The following is an 18,879-nucleotide window of genomic DNA, read 5'->3' as shown; positions in this document are numbered from 1 at the left end:
GCTAAAAGCTATACATTTCTGCACCACATTTCTCTGGTAAATATAAAGTTCAGAATTCCAACCCAATCCAGTTCAGTCTGTCTCATTAAGCTTCAACTTACAAGAAGGCTTGAAGAATGACTTTGCTTTCACTTAATGTCCATAAAATAGAAACCACAGTAAATTTTATGCATGCAAATTCAGTGAATTTTTGTCACATGCCAACTTTGGTAAAGTCGTCAAAATCTGGCAGTGCTTCTATGACAGAGCTGTATGATTTACTCGACAGACATAAATTTTATGTCTCTATCTCTAAGGGCTTTAGAGTAAATGTGCATTAACAGGGAAGAAACTGATTAGTGACCATGACCTTGAATATAAAACCCTGACTGTGATACAAGAGATGCTATCTAAAAGAGATATAAAAAATGTACCATGGTTCTTCCCTAAACCTCAATGAGCTTTTCAGAAAAGAAATATATACAAGTAACCTGAATCTTGAATATAGGAACCCTAATGTGGAATGTTTGTCATCATCTAGTGATAATAACCAACTGAACAAATTTTGCTATCCTAAAAAGCTGAATGGAAAATGCCACTGAAGTACTAAAATATTGGCCTGTGACCTTTACCATGAAAATAGGACCCCAATGACTATGACCTTAACTATTGAATCATGACCATGACTTTGATGATATCATGCAAAATTTGGTACAAGCAAAATATTTTGAAAATACTGTTAAAAATACTGTTAAAGTTTACCCAATTTAATCACTAACACTGTTGTATTCCAATCGAAAGGTCTAGTTTTTAGCATGAAAATAGGTTAGCTATGCAACAGCGCCAGGTTATGCAATTGCTGTTACTGAGCTGAAAAGGCTATCAAGTTGTAGAGTGGAAAGGAAAGTGTGGTGAAAACAAAAAAACAATGACCAGGCATGACCATGACTTGGAAGAAAGGACCAGCAATGTTGCAAACCTTCTTCTGATGGTGACATAAAGCATACAAAGTTCAACCATTATTATCAGAAAGCTCTGATGTTATATTTTGGAATGGAAAGTGTGAGGGGAAACTTGAAATATTAAAATTACAATTTTTTTCCTCCAAAATTGAAATCCTTAATCCGAAACAGATGGAAAATTAAATAGAGCAGAATGGAAAGTGTGATGGAAAACATACAATAATGAATCATGACCCTGACCCTGAAAATAAGACCCCAAATGTGCCATATGATATACCTTACAATGTATAACAAGTGTCATCCCTTAGTCTCTAACAGCTGTAAAATTATACCATGGTATGGAGAGTGTGACCGAAATTGGATAATGTTTAGTTGTGGTTCTGAACTTGATGATAAGACCCCAAATACAGTTTGTGACACATCTTCCAATATGAGAGTATAACAATATTCCTTAATCTTAAATTGTTTCACAGTTATGGAGCAGAAAAATAAGTGTGACTGATGGCTGGACACATACAAATGTCCTATGCCTGTCCACTGCTTTTCGGACTGCACCATCAATCACAAAATGATTACAAGCAGAACATATACAAACATTTCCATGACAAATAAATTTTTGGCAATTTAAAAAAAATACTTGTACACTATTGGTTAGCATAAAATTAAAATCCCAAACATTTAATGTCAGCATCCTGAATTTACTGTACAAATTTCATGATGCTAAAATACTATTATGTGTGACAGCTATTGTTATCATGTACCCAGTAAGTATTTACAGTGATGTGATAGCTATTGTTATCATGTACCCAAGTAAGTATTTACAGTGTTGTGATAGCTATTGTTATCATATAAGTATTTACATTGTTGTGACAGCTAGTGTTATCATGTACCTTAGTAAGTATTTACAGTGTTGTGATAGCTATTGTTATCATATAAGTATTTACAATGTTGTGACAGCTATTGTTATCATTTACCTGGTAAGTATTTACAGTGTTGTGATAGCTATTGTTATCATGTACCCGGTAAGTATTTACAGTGTTGTGATAGCCATTGTTATCATGTACCCGGTATTTACAGTGTTGTGATAACTATTGTTATCATGTACCCGGTAAGTATTTACAGTGTTGTGACAGCTATTGTTATCATGTAAGTATTTACAGTATGTGTAACAGCTATTACATGTATTATCATGTTATAGTCATTTACAATATCTGTCCTAGCTATTGTTTGGAGCCCCAGGTGGCTGAGTGGTCTTAGGTTATTAAACCTAATTTGAATTTGAATTTATTAGAAAAAATTATCACAGTAAGTAAAGCCTGACTAAAACATTATGACTTCAATTTGTGGAAAAGCATCGATATGTGATGACAAGTGGGAGAGATTCCTGAAAATCTGGTCTCTCATTCCTGTCTACCGCAGAACGTGCAACACAATGCCCTTATTTCTGCAGTAAGATGTTGCACCCAAAAAACAAAAAATGTATATGTTAGGGCAGATGTCTTATAATGTGGGACTAGGTTTTAAACATGACATCATGATAGTACTGACATCATAGTGCTAATTAAAAGTAAGTTTGGCAAATGTTAAGACAAAGAATTCCAAAAGAAGAAAAGGAAACTTTATGAAGATAAACCCTTCCAAATATAAACAAATATATAGTACAGGAAGAAAAAAGATAAACAGTAAACATATTCAAACTCTTCAAAAGATTACTAAGAAGAAAACAAAATCAGACAATAAACTTACCTTATTTGCTAATGGGTACAAATACAATTTTCAGAAATGGGCCCCATTATAACTATGAAGCATACAGTGCCATTGGTCAATGGAAAATTGAGAGAAGCAGACAACACAAAACATCAGTAGTACAACTTGCAATAAAGAACCTGACTCATCACTCAGTGATGAGTAAATTCTGACTGGATTTCCTTCTTTGGAATTTATTTGCAGCTGTAAATAATATTCACCATGTAAACAGTTGATACTGCTGAACACAGTCTATCAAGGATTTACTTAAAATTTTAGTTTAAACAATTTGATGAAATAAAAGTCCATTGGCCATTTTTGTACATATATGATTTAAAATCTTGAAAAAAATACAAGTTCAGAAAAGTTGCCCTTTTAAGTTTGCTTGAATGATTCTGGTAATGCCTCCCATTTCTTTGTATATCTGGAGCAGGAACTGTGACAATTCAACTGTCCCCTTTCATACTTTTAACTTAAAACTTTTATCTACAATAACAACCATGTGTTTAACACTTTAAATCATTAGAAGTTAATTTCAATTATGTGATTTTAAGTAACATATTGGAATGCCCGAGGTGAGTCATCTACTTTACAGATGAGAGAGGGAAAGACAGAGAGAGACAGAGAGAGAGAAGAACTGGAAGAACTGACATGGTGTCTCAGCTGGCAATTTGGACAGGAACTGAATACTGCTTCTGATTGGTGCACAGTGTACCAGTTGTGCAACTGCAAGTAACTGCTAGCTCACATGTTTATAGACACGCACAACAGTGAGCAGCATTGACTTTGGAACAGTTCCAAACCTAGATTCTAGCCAATCAGGGCAGCCTGCTAACCCAGTTCTAGCCTGTAATTCAGGCTAGATATTATGTCATTGCAAACAAATGGAAAAATGGAAAGGTCTGGCAGAGGGCTGGTTTGGAATGCTTTCACACAACAGTTTCTCCACAAAACTTAACAGACCCTAGAATCTGCTTCATAGCCAAGTGCAATAGCAGTTGGCCAAGGAATACAAGTCAGTAGGATGCTTTCTTTTGAAATTTCTTCCAATGCTCTCGATTGTGTATATTATGAAAACAACTGTTTCGAGCTTTCTAAAGGTTTTGTGGGGAGTTTTCTACATCCATATTTGATGTGGTACATCAGAATAATACAGCATGTCCAATACTGAACAATCCCTATGCCAGGAATTGTTTCTTCTTCATATTCTGTCATGCAGTATTTTGTGATAAAGTTGTGTAAATATTTTTCTAGGTTTGTAATGTGGTAATGAGTCATATTTGATAATAAATTGACATTTGTAGAAACAAAAACCCTTTTTGCCAGAATACCCTTTGTAGAATTTTAACAAAATTATGTTAAGTGGTTTTTGAGATGTCATTTGAAGGATTTTTCCCATATCGTTAACAGTAGCCTTATTTTATGGAGATTTGGCATCATTTGTGCAAATTTGGAAGCCATTAATGTGCCAGAATAATTTCTGTTAAATTTGGTTATATTTTGATGGCCATTTTTATATCAGAAGTCATATAAATTGTTAACCCCTAGTGCCATGTTTATGTTTTATGTGAATGTACCTTACTTCTGAGTTCTGCAGCGACAAGATCATTTAAAGTATACCAAAGTGGGTCTTATAACAGAAAAGAAAGCAGATGTAGCTCTATAACGACACCAAATAATCTGGACTTTCTACTTGCATTAAAAAATACAGCAGGAAAAACTAAATTTTTGAACCACAATTTTTGAAACTAAAAGTCTGACAGTTGTCTGAACTGTACTTTATGTGAACCTTTGCAAAATGTAGGAAAGTTTGAGATCTGGAGTAAAAAGTGGGCAGGAAAAGAAAATGATGGGTCCAATAAGCAGGAAATTTATTTTCCCCTTTATCCCCATGCATGAATAAAATAGGCAATCCAACCATTATCTTTATCCCAAATAGGCATCTGGCTAAACAAATATACCTTGGAAGTAGATGTATTTGATTGTATTCATAAGTAACCCCAAAAATGTGTTTCCTATTTCCATTCCTGGCGAAAATGACAAGAATCTCCAGGGGTAATGAGTTAAATGTTTATATTTTTTTTAGCAATGGTAGCCATATTGATCAACATCATTTGCATAAAAAAAATAAACAAATTTAAAGCCTTGTAAACTAGGATACTTTATGTCAAATTGGTCAAATTCTGGTGAGTTTTTATGTGAAAAAGTTCTTGAAAGGTTCCTTGTTTTAAATACCGGTGACCATATTTGCTGGCAAATTGGCACAATTGTACACACTTGAAACTGTTAATGCCTGGATGCTTTATGGCAAATGTGATCAAGATTGGTCCAATCGTTTTGAAGAAGTTTAAAATTAACAACTGTCATAGGATATCAGGTCATACTATATATTCACCTGGCCTTACGGAGAAAAATAAGATGATTAAAGATTGACATCTTGTTCCAATACACTATTAATGAGAAATATGTACTGATGCACCCTTTTGACAATACAGGACATGAAGTAGAATAAATTGGATACCTGTTGCTATCAAGATAGAAACAATAAAGACAGGCATCCAAGATATGTACCAATTGCCCTATCACAAAAAGCAGTGCCTGAACACAGTATGAATTCAACAAAGAATTCGGCATCTTGGGCGTAATATACCAACACTCCTCAAAGTAAGGAATTCTCATATCCTGGATGCGCTTAGATTGGCTTTGGCCCAGTTACTGTACTTGAATGGTTGTATTATATAAATCATATCCCGCATTAGCAGTGTTGCACTGCTAATGACTATACTGTATGCTTTTCTGCAACTCCATCTTTCTTGACATGAAAATCATAAAGCTTTCAAGTACTGTAACTATGAACCCTGCTTGAGCTCTGAAAACTGCCCCAAAAGGTCAACCTGTCTAAACAACTTATCTTAAACATGCCTATAAATATCATTGCAATAGAATGGACATTGCCCCTAAAGGGCATATTTTTGCAGTACCTTCAGTGTTCTTTATGTGTGTGTATATAATATAATATATATATATATATATATATATATATATATATATATATATATATATATATATATAAACAAACACACCAGACAGAATGGAAAGAGCTATCCCTGGAGTTCTATTGAAGAATGCTTGATAATAGTAGGCAGAAATAATATTTTAATACAAATAATACTATCATACAGGTTAGAATATTTTTAAATTCATACTCTATGGAGAGTCAAAACCAGGTCCACAAGTAAATGGCACCCATCGCCTTGCCTGCACACATGAGCCCATATTCCCTCATGACTTAGCACAGTCACCAAAAATGATGTTACTCAGTTGGTGTTATATGCACTAGTGTGTAGCAGACACACTCGCATGACGACCTAGTAATTAATTATCATGTATCTACACAGTCATTCCGGATTCCTATGAAAGAAATCAAGGTATATATAATTAATTACAGATAATTATAAATATACACCGGACAGAACGGAAAGTGCTATGACTGGATTCATATAGAAGAATGCTTGATAATAGTAGGCAGAATTAATATTTTAATATAAACAATACTATCATACAGGCTAGAGAATTTTTTAACCCAGGTCAGTGGGTAAATGGCACTCATCACCTTGCTTGCACACACGAGCCCATATTCCCACACGACTCAGCTTACATCACCAAAAATGATGTTACTCAATCGGTGTTATATGCACTCATGTGTAGCAGATTTCTTTCATAGGAATCCGGAATGACTGTGTAGATACATGAGAATTCATTACTAGGTTGTCATGCGAGCACATCTGTTACACACGAGTGCATATAACACCTATTGAGTAACATCATTTTTGGTGATGTGTGTTTAGTGGTGAGGGAATATGGGCTCGTGTGTGCAGGCAATATATATATATATATATATATATATATATATATATATATATATATATATATATATATATATATATATATATATATATATATATATATATATATATATTCAAGGTAATACATTTCCAAAGCTGTTGTCATAATGTGGCAGGTTACATACAAGGTTGAGTCATAAACATAAGCAGGTGAAACACAATATTCGATAGATGCTCATGTGGTAATTTAAGACCTGCCCCTGGAAGCGAGGTCAGTGTCTTACCATACTAAGTCAGAATTTATGCAGTGTGTGGATAGCCAGGATGCTCTGAGTAATGTGAGTGAATTTTATGTATGTCTTAGAGAGTAGGGCATAAAGAAATTTAGGGGCAATTTTGTCCTTTAAGGAACAGCTTTCTGGGAGAGAGAGACGGGACAGTCTGAAGACAGAAGTCCGAGAAAAAGAAGGATGAACTCAGATTAGAAGGACTAGGAAACGCTGATATACTGTCAAAAGGAAGGAAGGTGATGCACATCAATTGCGGACATTGTACTCTTTTCACCTCTCATTATGATGATGAAATAAATCCAAATTAAACACACCTGTTAAATTCTATTGACATAATCTAATTTGAATTGGAATTGCCATTTTTAATTTGTTCTGATTAAATTTGTTATTTTCTTGTCAATGGGGGCTCATATTACTTTATTTCTTCTCAGTATTCTCGCTCAGCTCTCTGTTTAAATTCCATTCTTCTCTCACTCCCACCAGGCTATAATATCGAGGGAGGTCATCCTCTCAATAACACCAGCCAAATCCAATTAACCACCCCTCTTACTAAGAGGTGGGACTCAACTATTTGCCAAAGGAGGTGGGGATTCGGAGGAAATTTCTTAAAAGCAGCTAGGTGTAAAGTAAAAGTAGCAAGGTAAATCTCCCAGCTGATAAGAAAAGCCATGAATGTGGTAGGCTGCACACAAGACTGTCATAATATGGCAGTTGTACACAAGACTGTCATAATGTGGAAGGTTGCACACAAGAGTGTCATACTGTGGTAGGCTGTACATATGGCACATTGTACACAAAAAAGGGATACTTGTATCTAATTACGCAAAACAACTGGTGCTCATTAGCCAATGGGAAGTAAAAGTCATGTGAATTAATTTTTATACAGCGTATCATAACAAAGACTCTTGTCCAGTCTGAAAATGTGTCAATTGTTCAATAGTAGCTAAAGATAAGTCTGCAGTGGCAGATAGGCCTAGCATAGTTCTGATGAAGTTGATCCTAAAAAATCAGAATAGTAAGTCTTCAGGAATATTCCAACCAAAGTATATTAAAATTGGCCTGTTGGGTCTTATTGGTAGAAGACACTGAAAATAGCAATGCTGATGAATGCCATATGATGAACACCTCACAAAAGATAGAGGGGCAGGACTATATCATAGGCCAGATACAAAGGCAGGGCCATACCACAGACCAGATACAGGGGCAGGTCCATACCAAAGTTCAGATACTGCGGCAAGACCATACCATAGGCCAGATACAGGGACAGGTCTATACCAATAGGCCAGATACAGGGTCAGGGCCATACCATAAGCCAGATACAGGGCAGGGTCATACTTTAGACCAGATACAGGAGCAGGGTCATACTTTAGGTAAGATACAGGGGCAGGTCCAAACCTTAGGCCAGATAGAGGGAAAGGGCTATACCTTAGGTCAGATACAGGGGCAGGTCCATACCATAGGCCAGATACTTGGGCAGTGGCATACCATAAGCCAGATACAGGGGTAGGGATAATCCCTAGGCCATGTGAGCTCATGAAGACAAATTATCTAAAGGATGTTGTTGTCATCTCTCAAAAACTGGAAGGAATCTTCTCCTTGCATTAGTTTAGTGGCAAAATAGTTTTTACCTGTATGCTATTTCACATTCATTATCTGAAAAGTTAAGTATCCCCATGTTTTTGATAATTCTATGTTTAATACATTTGGAGACTTCTGAGTTTTCACCTAATTCTTATTCCAATTTTCAAATCTGTATCTAACATGAATACTGTCAATATGTTTAAAAGACCAAAGATATTTTTAGCGATTTTCCTAATATGAATGCAAATGATAGCCGCTCTTTTGATAACCCACAAATACTTACAAACAACCTATATGCACTAGAACAATCTCTTTTTGCACTAATACTGTAACTGATCATCTGACATGGACGTGATCAACAGGACAGTCACAATTTGGCAAAAAGCATGATCGGTTCAGCTTTGAGGAACCACTAAAATAATACCTTGACATGCAAAACGATTGTAGAAAACAATATAACTGATAATAGATAGGTACAAAACCTTGGAGTTAACAATAACCTTACCATCAAGAGGATCTGGTAAATTGAATTTAGCTGACCTTTCCTTAAAAGAACTTGAACAGAAGCCATTTATCTTTGTAAAGAAAATATAGATTGGTGTAAAACAAGACGTCTGAAAAGAACTGATATGGAGACTCTATTCAAGTCTCTGTCTGCAAAAGTCAAAGCAATTTTTGTTCCTTTTTTACGTGTCGCTCTATAATTATCAGCCAAGAAATTCATACAAAATTATTACTAAAACATTATGATCAACATTAAAGTTATTATATACAGGTTTGCTATAATAATAAAAAAAACCCCACTACTATATGTCATCCCATAATCTACTCAATCTTCCTGTGAAACAGAACTCAATCCTTTTTCTTTTAAACTTTTGTGTTAAGGAAACATCGTGTATACTCAGCAGAACAGAGCTTATTTGAAGAGGGTTCCTGACAACTTAGCAAAAACAAATTCCATGACTTTTCCTAAACTTTTCCAGGACCATTCACAAAACTCAAGGACCACAATATCTATAAAACGAAACTGTTTATCGATCAAAACTGTTTTGTACTCAAAAAATGTTTTGAAATCAGTGCTCATTGTTCTACAAAATTAGCAGTCATCAATTTTTTTTACTGCACTGTCGGAAATTCCATGACTTTTCCAAAACTTTGCAAAGTTTTGAGAAATTCCTTGACTTTTTAAGACCTATGAAATTCATTTTGCAAATTCCAAAACTTTTCCAGGATTCCAGGATCCATAGGAATGCTGGCTTACTTTCTACACCCCACATATTTTAAAATGAACATTTTATGAGGCCATGTACATGTATTATGAATATCATAAATCTAAAACTGTTGAGCCATGTATAGTAAACATCACAGATCTAAAACTGATAGATCATACAGTATGAACATCACAGATCTAAAACTGCGGGGCAATGTATAGTGAACATCACAGATCTAAAACTGATAGATCATACAGTATGAATATCACAGATCTAAAACTGCGGGGCAATGTATAGTGAACATCACAGATCTAAAACTGATAGATCATACAGTATGAATATCACAGATCTAAAACTGCGGGGCAATATATAGTGAACATCATTGGTGTAAAACTTTTGGGCCATGTATAGTGAACATCACTGATGTAAAACTGTCGGGCCATGTATAGTGAACATCACAGATCTAAAACTTTTGGGCAATATATAGTGAACATTACTGATGTAAAACTGTCGGGCCATATATAGTGAACATCACAGATCTAAAACTGTTGGGCCATGTATAGTGAACATCACTGACGTAAAACTGTTGGGCCATGTATAGTGAACATCACAGATCTAAAACTGTTGGGCAATATATAGTCAACATCACTGATGTAAAACTGTTGGGCCATGTATAGTGAACATCACTTATGGAAAACTGTTCGGCCATGTATAGTGAACATCACAGATATAAAACTGCTGGGTGATGTTTAGTGAACATCACAGATGTTAAACTGTTGGGTCATGTAGAGTGAATATCACATATCTAAAGCTGTTGGGTAATGTATAGTAAACATCACAGATCTAAAACTGCTGGGTAATGTATAGTGAACATCATACATCTAAAACTGCTTGTACAAAATCAGATTGTACACTTTTATCTTAAATGGTAACTGACCCAGATTTGCTGGTGCCATAAATGGTGGCAGATCCGGGTCAATGACTTCTTTTTTTTTTTTGGCACAGCTAAATATGATATATTATTAAGATGAAGACATGAAACAAATTTTTCAATCAAAAAGTAAAAAAGATACAAATGCATGCTATTGAGTTGTTAGGGTGATGGAGACTTAAAAAAATCTGAAATTTCAGGGGCTGCTGCTTGCATGCTCACTGTGATCACAATATTTGAAACATTTTTTTTAAACTTTGGTCAATTACCTATGTCCCTTCCAAAGAACTGACACTTTACTGCTGAAGCAAATTTCAATGAAAAGACCATTTGTTCTTTTAACTGCCGAGTTTTGAAACCATCTCTGAAATTCCTGATCAGCAAGATTTTCAAGTTAGCCACTGTGGCAACCATACTGTACATAAGACTGGTGCTACATGCATTTTCAATTAGGATAAACTAGACACCATTAAAAGACATCTGGTAAAGACCCTATATTGATATGACAATCAATTCAGAGGAATTTATTACCAGATTTTCAGATCGGCACCATTTTCATTTATGTTCAACTAGATTCCATAATTAATCTTCTGTGCAAACCCCAGGTTGATATAACATTTCATTTAGGAGGATCCACAATATCAAGATTTTCAGATGGCTGCCAGTGTCCATATTGGATATGAGACGGCTGCCAGTGTGTCCATATCAGATATCAGATCAGCACCATTTTCATTGAGCTCCAACCAGAAATCACTAGAAGTCTTCTGATGAAAACCCAATGCTGATATGACTTTTCAGCTCGAAGGAGTAGCAATACAATTTTCAGTATGGCTGCTATAGCGGCCATAATGGACATCACATTGGCATTATTTGTATTCAAGAGCAACTAGACACCACAACAAGTAGTCTTCCGCTCCGGTGGCCTAGTGGTTAGAGCATCCGCCTCAGATGCATGAGGTCATGGTTTCGATCCTCAGCCAAGTCATACCAAAGGCTTATAAAAATGGTACTAACAGCTGCCTCACTTGGCACTCAGCATTAACCCTTTAAGCCCCGATCACGTCTGTAGGCATGATCCGGTTTCTGCATTCAATGGCCGATCCCACCTGTAGTCATGATTTTTTTACTGCATTCAATGGCCGATCCCGTCTCCAAGCGTGATGAATGTGTGTTAGATTCAACGTCTCTGATTGGTTAGAAATGGGTTTATTCCAAGAACTAACAACTATTAAACCAATCAGAAATGATTTTACTTTCATTTGTGGAAATTTGAATTGTTCAGAAGCTAAGGGCTCCTGTTTTGAAAGCGGTTTAACTACATGTGTTCTGGTCATGAAAAATCGTAAATGATGGCAGATGTAAGAGTGATTTTTTATGAGCAAAAATGAGGAGTTTCTCGGGTTTGATCTTGAAAATACTGAGCAAGCTGAGGAAAGATATGTTCGGCAGTTGGATATTTTGTGAGATTTCGATTCGGACATAGAAGTTTCTGAGATTAAATTGTCCGAAGATGAGGATGCTGACAGCAATGATGATCGAGTTCTTGTGGATAAACATTGCACATAATTTTGTAAATTCTGTATAAATAAGTCGTGAAAGACTTGGACAAATAGGGAAAAAAAATACATCACTGTGTAGACAAATTCATTTGCAATAAATGGTGAAACTTTCTTGGATTTTAATTGGATATAAGCAGAGAAATTAAGGAAGAGTGAATGCATGTGCATGATGTTTACAAAATTTTTCAAACAGGTAAAAACTCTGGGGCACACGCAGCTAGACACAGCTTAGCGCTGCTGGGGCATAGCAGCAGTGATACTGATAACGGGTCTGGGGCTGAATGAGTTAAGAGGTTAGTGTTAGAACTGGTCGGCCTGGTGTCAGGATAATGTGATTGAGTGGGACATCATGCTACATGCCTGCAGTATGATGCCCCAGTGCTAGACATTACTATGAAGTGCCACACTGCAAACATCACAATGATATGACTGAAAATTATTAAAGCTACCTTAAAAATCCAAATCACACACACACACACAAGTAGTCTTCCAGTGAAAACTCATGTCAATGTGATTTCTTGTTCAGTAGTAACAGCAATAAAACAATTTTCAAGATCGGACCACTTTCATTATGGCATAAGAAGTCTTTCAGTGAAAACTCAATAATGATAGGACCATCCATCTGGGTGGAGAAGCAATAATACAGATTCCACTGTGGCAGCCATATTAAATGACCAGTTATCATCATGTAGAACCAAATGCACATCATTAAAAAAACAACACATTCATATCTATTCAGGAAGAGTGGCAAGAACAACATGGATGTCTGAAAGGAATCATTTTCATTTTGGATTAACTAAACATCATTAGAAGTTTTCTAGTGAAAACCCAATGTCAATATAACCTTTTTATTCATCAGGAGAAGCAATAACAAAGTTTTTCAGACCGTTGCCATGTCAGCCATGTTGGACATCAGATCGGTAACATTTTCATTTAGGACCAAGTAGACTTTATAGTACTCTTATTAGCAAAATTCCCATGCTGATATTACGATCCATCTGGGGGAATAGCGATAAGATTTTCAAGATGGATGCCTTGGTGACCATATTTTAGATGTCTGAACAGCAACATTATCATTTTTGACCAACTAGACTATGGAATGAATGTGTGTGTGTAAAGCTTGAAGGCAAGTAGATTAGGCACTGTATGAAAACAAACTTGTGACACTGGATAATGGACAACAAACAACAGACCATCCCATAAGCTCTCTTAGTCTATGACTGGTAAAGCTAAAAATGCCATTTCTACTACAGTCCATTACCATTTTTCACCCCCACCCTCCAAACTAACACAAGTGTGGTCAGTCTTAAACATTTCATTCTTCATATGCATGTAGTGGTATTGTATGGCACCAGTGCATTCTGGTCAAAAGTCCAGTTATTACAGTTCATGTAAAGTGAATCAACTTTGAGAAAAAAATTTGGGGCCTCCAATCATTTAAAGTTTTCATTGTTTTTATTTCATGCTGATGTGTGCAATATAACTTTACAGGACATACATGTATTAACAAATTGTATTGTTATGGAGCATGGCTTGATTGCATATAAAGGTGGGGGAAACAAAACAACCCAAATAATACACACAATATTCATCTACTATACAGATTTCCTGCAATTTCAAAATAAGACTGCAGAAATAATTCCATGTTCCACTGCTATGGTTTAAAAATATGACTGCAGAGATAACTTCATCTTCCAATTATGTGGTTTCAAATTAAGAGTGCAGAGATAATTTCATGTTCCACTGCTGTGGTTTCAAATTAAGAGAACAGAAATCATTTCATTTTCAAATGCTGTGGTATCAAATTTAGACTGCTGAGATCATTTGATGTTCTAATGCTGAGATATTAAATAAGGACTACAGAGATTATTTAATGTTCCAATGCCATGGTTTCAAATTAAGACTGCAGAGATCATCCCATGTTTCACTGATGTGGTTTCAAATTAACAGTGCAGAGATCAGTTCATGTTCCAATGCTGTGGTTTCAAATTAAAACTGCAGAGATAATTTCATGTTCCACTGCCAAGATCATTTAATGTTCCAATGCTGTGGTTTCAAATTAGGACTGCAGAGATCATTTCATGTTCTAATGCTGTGGTTGCAAATTAAGAGTGCAGAGCAGAGATCATTTCATGTTCCAAAGCTGTGGTTTCAAATTAAGAATGCAGAGACCATTTCACGCTCCAAAGCTGTGGTTTCAAATTACGAGTGCAGAGATCATTTCATGTTCCAAAGCTGTGGTTTCAAATTACGAGTGCAAAGATCATTTCATGCTCCAAAGCTGTGGTTTCAAATTACGAGTGCAGAGATCATTCCATGTTCCAATGCTGAAGGCAAATGCTTTTAGCAACTAAACACTGGAGAGAAAAATGTTTTCTTACACTCAAGGAGGTTCTTCCGAGAGAAGCAATTTTAATATTTCCAGACCTTCAAGTTGAAAATTAACTGAAATGTATAGGTGGTAGGTGCTGTTCATATTGATATATACAAGAGTGCCAAGAAGGGGATGGTGTTTCAAGATATCAACTTACTTATGTATTTCTACTTAATAAAGTAGATCATTATTATGCGGTTAATTAGTACTTTATTTGCTCTACCCCTGTGACACACAACAAATGATCCATACAAGTGATTTCAAAAGGACTGGTTAAATCTTGCCAAAGTTCTTTATCAAAATGAAGGAAAAAGATGGCTTCGATTTGTAACTGATATCGAGACAGTCGTATTTGGAGGCAGTCTTGCTTCAAAAGTTCATATGGTGTACTGGTATTACAGACTAAGCCTGAAAGGTCAAATGTCATCTGTACTTGCTTACAAGTCAAACCAAACTGCAAACAATCACAGACCTTGCTATGTCTTTGCATAATGCACTGGCATATTAGGGTTTATGTTGTTTTATTATATTGATTATTCCTAACTAACCTGCATAGATCCAGACCTGTCAGTGCATTATGTAACAACATATCTAGGTCTATGCAGTCCGTGGTTGGACACCTCTTAAAAGCAAGAATATATGGTACTTAATGCCAAGTTATTTCTTTTCTTAATTCTATCACCGAATCTGACAGGTCTCAAACAAATAGCAGCCCTAATTATCGTTTTTTTTTCCCTTTCAGTTATGTATGTACATTGGTGCTTCTTTTTACTCGGTTAAGACTACACTGATCACCAAAAATATGTGAGGTTTTTCATAAAGTTTAAACATAAATGTCTTTAATCACCTCACTGTAACTGATGATGTGATTCACTGACAGTCACAAATATTGTATAAGAATGATAGAACAGCTTAAGAGATCCACACAAAAAATGTGATCAGAGGATTTAACTTCACAGCTTAACTGGACCAACATTCCATATGTTAAAGGGCCAAAAAAAGTGTGTGTGTGTGTGTGTGTGTGTGTGTGTGTGTGTGTGTATAAATATCAAATTATGAATGAGTTTCTTTTTTGGATGGAAATACTGCACGAACTTGGGAGTGCAGTATGTCCATCCGACAAAATGAGTTATTTGTTTATTATTATTATTATTATTTATTATTTCTCGGGACCCAGAAATGATATGAAATCTGGCATCTATCACTAGCCTAAATCCGAAACACTGTATCATGAAAGTTTATTGTCATGTCTAGCACTGGGGCATCATGCCGCAGACATGTAGCATGATGTCCCACCCAGTTACATTATCCTGACACCAGGCCTACCAGTCCTAACACTAACCTCTTAATGCTGAATGCCAAACAAGGCAGCTGTTAGTACCATTTTTATAAGTCTTTGGTATGACTCGGCCGGGGATCGAACCCACGACCTCCTGCATCCACCTCATTTGGGACTGGGTCACTAAGTATAAATGCTTTTCTTACTTTACTAAGAAGGGTTTTATGATTTGTGATAACTTTTACACCTAAAATATGTTTCCTACTTGATTTTCAGGTGAAAATGACAAAAATGTCCAGGGGTTAATGTGTCAGATTTGTCAGGGATTGATGATTACTGTGATTCCACAATGAGTCAATTTCCCCAACCTATGGATTTGCCCCTATTGGTATGCAAATATATATTTATATCTTGACCAAGAAATAAAGTCCAATTTTAACTTTGAAGAAAAATAATTCATCTGAGTGCAGATACGAACTAGTTTAATGCTTCTCCACAAACACCTATCCATAATGAGCTACTGTAATCAAGAATGATGGTCTCACATTGATAATTAGCAACCATTGATAATGACCATGAAGAAAGTTTGGCCACTTGCAGTCTCCCAAATGCAAAGATATAAGACTTCATCTGATTGGCTGATAAAATTAGCAATTTTGGGTAATACGTAAGTCACCAGTAAGCTGTTGCTGTTAGATCTGCATGTAGGGCAGTGGAGATACAATTATAATCAGACTATTTCCTGTGTACAGTGGGAATCTTTCCAATATTGACTACAGCAGAAATTTGTTTATATCTAATTTATTAGTCAAAAAATAAATAGGCAAAAAACTGTCATCTGGTGTTTTATAAAGTAATGACAAAAAAGTTATTGATTTCAAGTCAGATTTCACACCTAATTTCCTTCTACATCATACATGTATCTGTCGCATTGGCCCATTTAAGTGGAAACTCTGAACTGTATCTAACATGCTATCAACTTTAAAATGTCATAATCATCTGAGATAAAATAAGATGTCACTATGACCTATAGTCATGTGAGATTCTAATAAAGTGCTCGCTCAGTAACACATTATTTCATAAATGAAACTGTAGTCATCTACTCCCTCACTACCATGCATTTCATACATAAGATTCTAGTCCATTACTCTCTCACTACCATGATTTTTGCACATTAGATTTGAGTAGAGTACTCCTTCAATACTATGTATTTCATAACATTCTATTCAAGCAATCTCCAACTACCACGTACTTTGTAGACAAACTTTTCTAGTTCAGTCTTCCCTAAAACCATGTATTTCATACACGAGATTCTATTCCAGTACTCCCTCAGTATCAAGTATTTTACACACAATATTCTAGTCCAGTAATATCTCACTACCCTGTATTTTGTACACAAGATTCTAGCATGGTACTCCCTCACTGCCCTGTATTTTGTACATAAGATTCCATTAAAATAATCCCTCACTACCCTGTATTTTGTACAAGATTCTAGTATGGTACTCCCTCACTGCCCTGTATTTTGTACATAAGATTCCATTACAATAATCCCTCACTACTCTGTATTTTGTACAAAAGATTCTAGTATGGTACTCCCTCACTACCCTATATTTTGTGCATAAGATTGTAGTATGGTACTCCCTCACTATAATGTATTTCATATACGAGATTCTAGTACAATACACCCTCACTATCATGTATTTCATATATGAGATTATAGTAGAGAACAACCTCACTCATGAATTTCATGAGATTCTTGTACAGTACTCGCTCACTATCACGTATTTCATATGAAATTTAATTACAGTACACCTTCACTATAATGTATTTCATATACGAGATTCTAGTACAGTACACACTCACTATAATATTGTTCACAATGCAGATGGTTTGGTTGGATTTGGTGCTTATTGGTACATCAGCACAAATAGGTTATTTAGTGCCAAGGCAATTGGAGTGAATTGCTTTGCCCAAGGACAAACGATGGTAGCTGAACCAGGCTGGTCTGATAGTAGGATCTGACCCCACACCCCTTTCATTCTCAAGTCCACAACACTAACCAAACAAACTTCCAGTTTAAAGTACAGACTACGAACACAGCTGGCAATATTCTCAGCAAAACATTTCATTATAGAGAAACACTTCTCGGCCCTGAATCAGCATTTGTCAGGAAAATGATTGGAAAATTTACTCTTCTCCTGGAAAATTTAACATGCCATTTAGAGCTGGGCGAGTAAATTTCCAATCCCTGTATTGATTGTACTGTCTGTAATTTTCACTCACTTTTTATAGGTGTACAAGTAATAATAGAAAAAAATGAATTATCATTTTCTTATATTTAAGAAGAAAACATTATCTGTACCGACAGAAGACAAAATATAATTATAATTTGTATGGCCTGATGATGTATGAAACATCACAGACAATACAATATACTGTTTGACTAAATTATAACCCGATCTACTGATGCATTGTGCAATGCCAGGTAGATTCTGGACCCAATTCAGAAAATATAGCTACAAATCTAAATATAATATAGGTATAGATTGGGCACACTTTAAATCAATTAACCTACATTTCCATGATCCAAGTACCTTATTATACTGTCTCTATGCAGTTCAGTCAGCCAGCCCCCTGGTCAGCTTGTGATCAAAGTAAAAAATAATGTAATTGGAAATCAGTATCTCAGACATGGCAGATTAGGTTGTCAGCATTAAGAAAACTCCTGCAGAGTTCAATTTATATTTTACTGACTACAGCTCTTTACGTCAGTGATGGTCATTTCAACAGAAAGGTCTTATGTTCCAAAGATGTTCATGGAAATGTTACTGTTCAAAATTATTTCCAGCACAAGAAGATAATTAATTACAGGGAGAGACACTAAAAGTGAAACCATTATAAAGAAGTTAAGTTCCCAAGAATATCCACATAACTTTCTTTTCAATTCTGCAGCATTCCCAAGGGGCTCCTACAGAATGAAAAGAAACTGACCCAACAAACAGCACTTTTCCAGAATAATTGGTCTACTCTTCTACTGTAAGTGATTTTATCCAAAAGATTTATGATTTTTAAATTGCAGTCCAAACTCCAGATAATGTAGTGAAATTATGTGCAAGACCAAG

At 35.6% G+C, this 18,879-nt stretch overlaps 1 protein-coding gene and 1 long non-coding RNA gene across 2 annotated transcripts in view; one reads left to right on the top strand and one right to left on the bottom strand.

Annotated features, from left to right (window-relative positions):
- The window catches only part of LOC149806925 (phosphatidylinositol 3-kinase regulatory subunit alpha-like), a 393,140-nt gene that overhangs the window by 183,228 nt on the left and 191,033 nt on the right, over window positions 1–18,879 (bottom strand). The gene's annotated exons all lie outside the window — the stretch shown is intronic.
- Window positions 3,588–18,861, top strand: LOC149806926 (uncharacterized). Its single transcript, XR_016421347.1, has 3 exons — window positions 3,588–3,702; window positions 6,941–7,058; window positions 18,710–18,861. It is a non-coding gene; the product is annotated as an uncharacterized LOC149806926 (long non-coding RNA).

The sequence above is a fragment of the Sinohyriopsis cumingii genome, chromosome 1, assembly GCF_028554795.1.
Source record: "Sinohyriopsis cumingii isolate HCF-2022 chromosome 1, ASM2855479v2, whole genome shotgun sequence".
NCBI classification, from domain to species: Eukaryota; Metazoa; Mollusca; class Bivalvia; order Unionida; family Unionidae; genus Sinohyriopsis; species Sinohyriopsis cumingii.
Note: the sequence above shows the minus strand (reverse complement) of the source record. Positions and strands in the feature narration are given on the sequence as shown.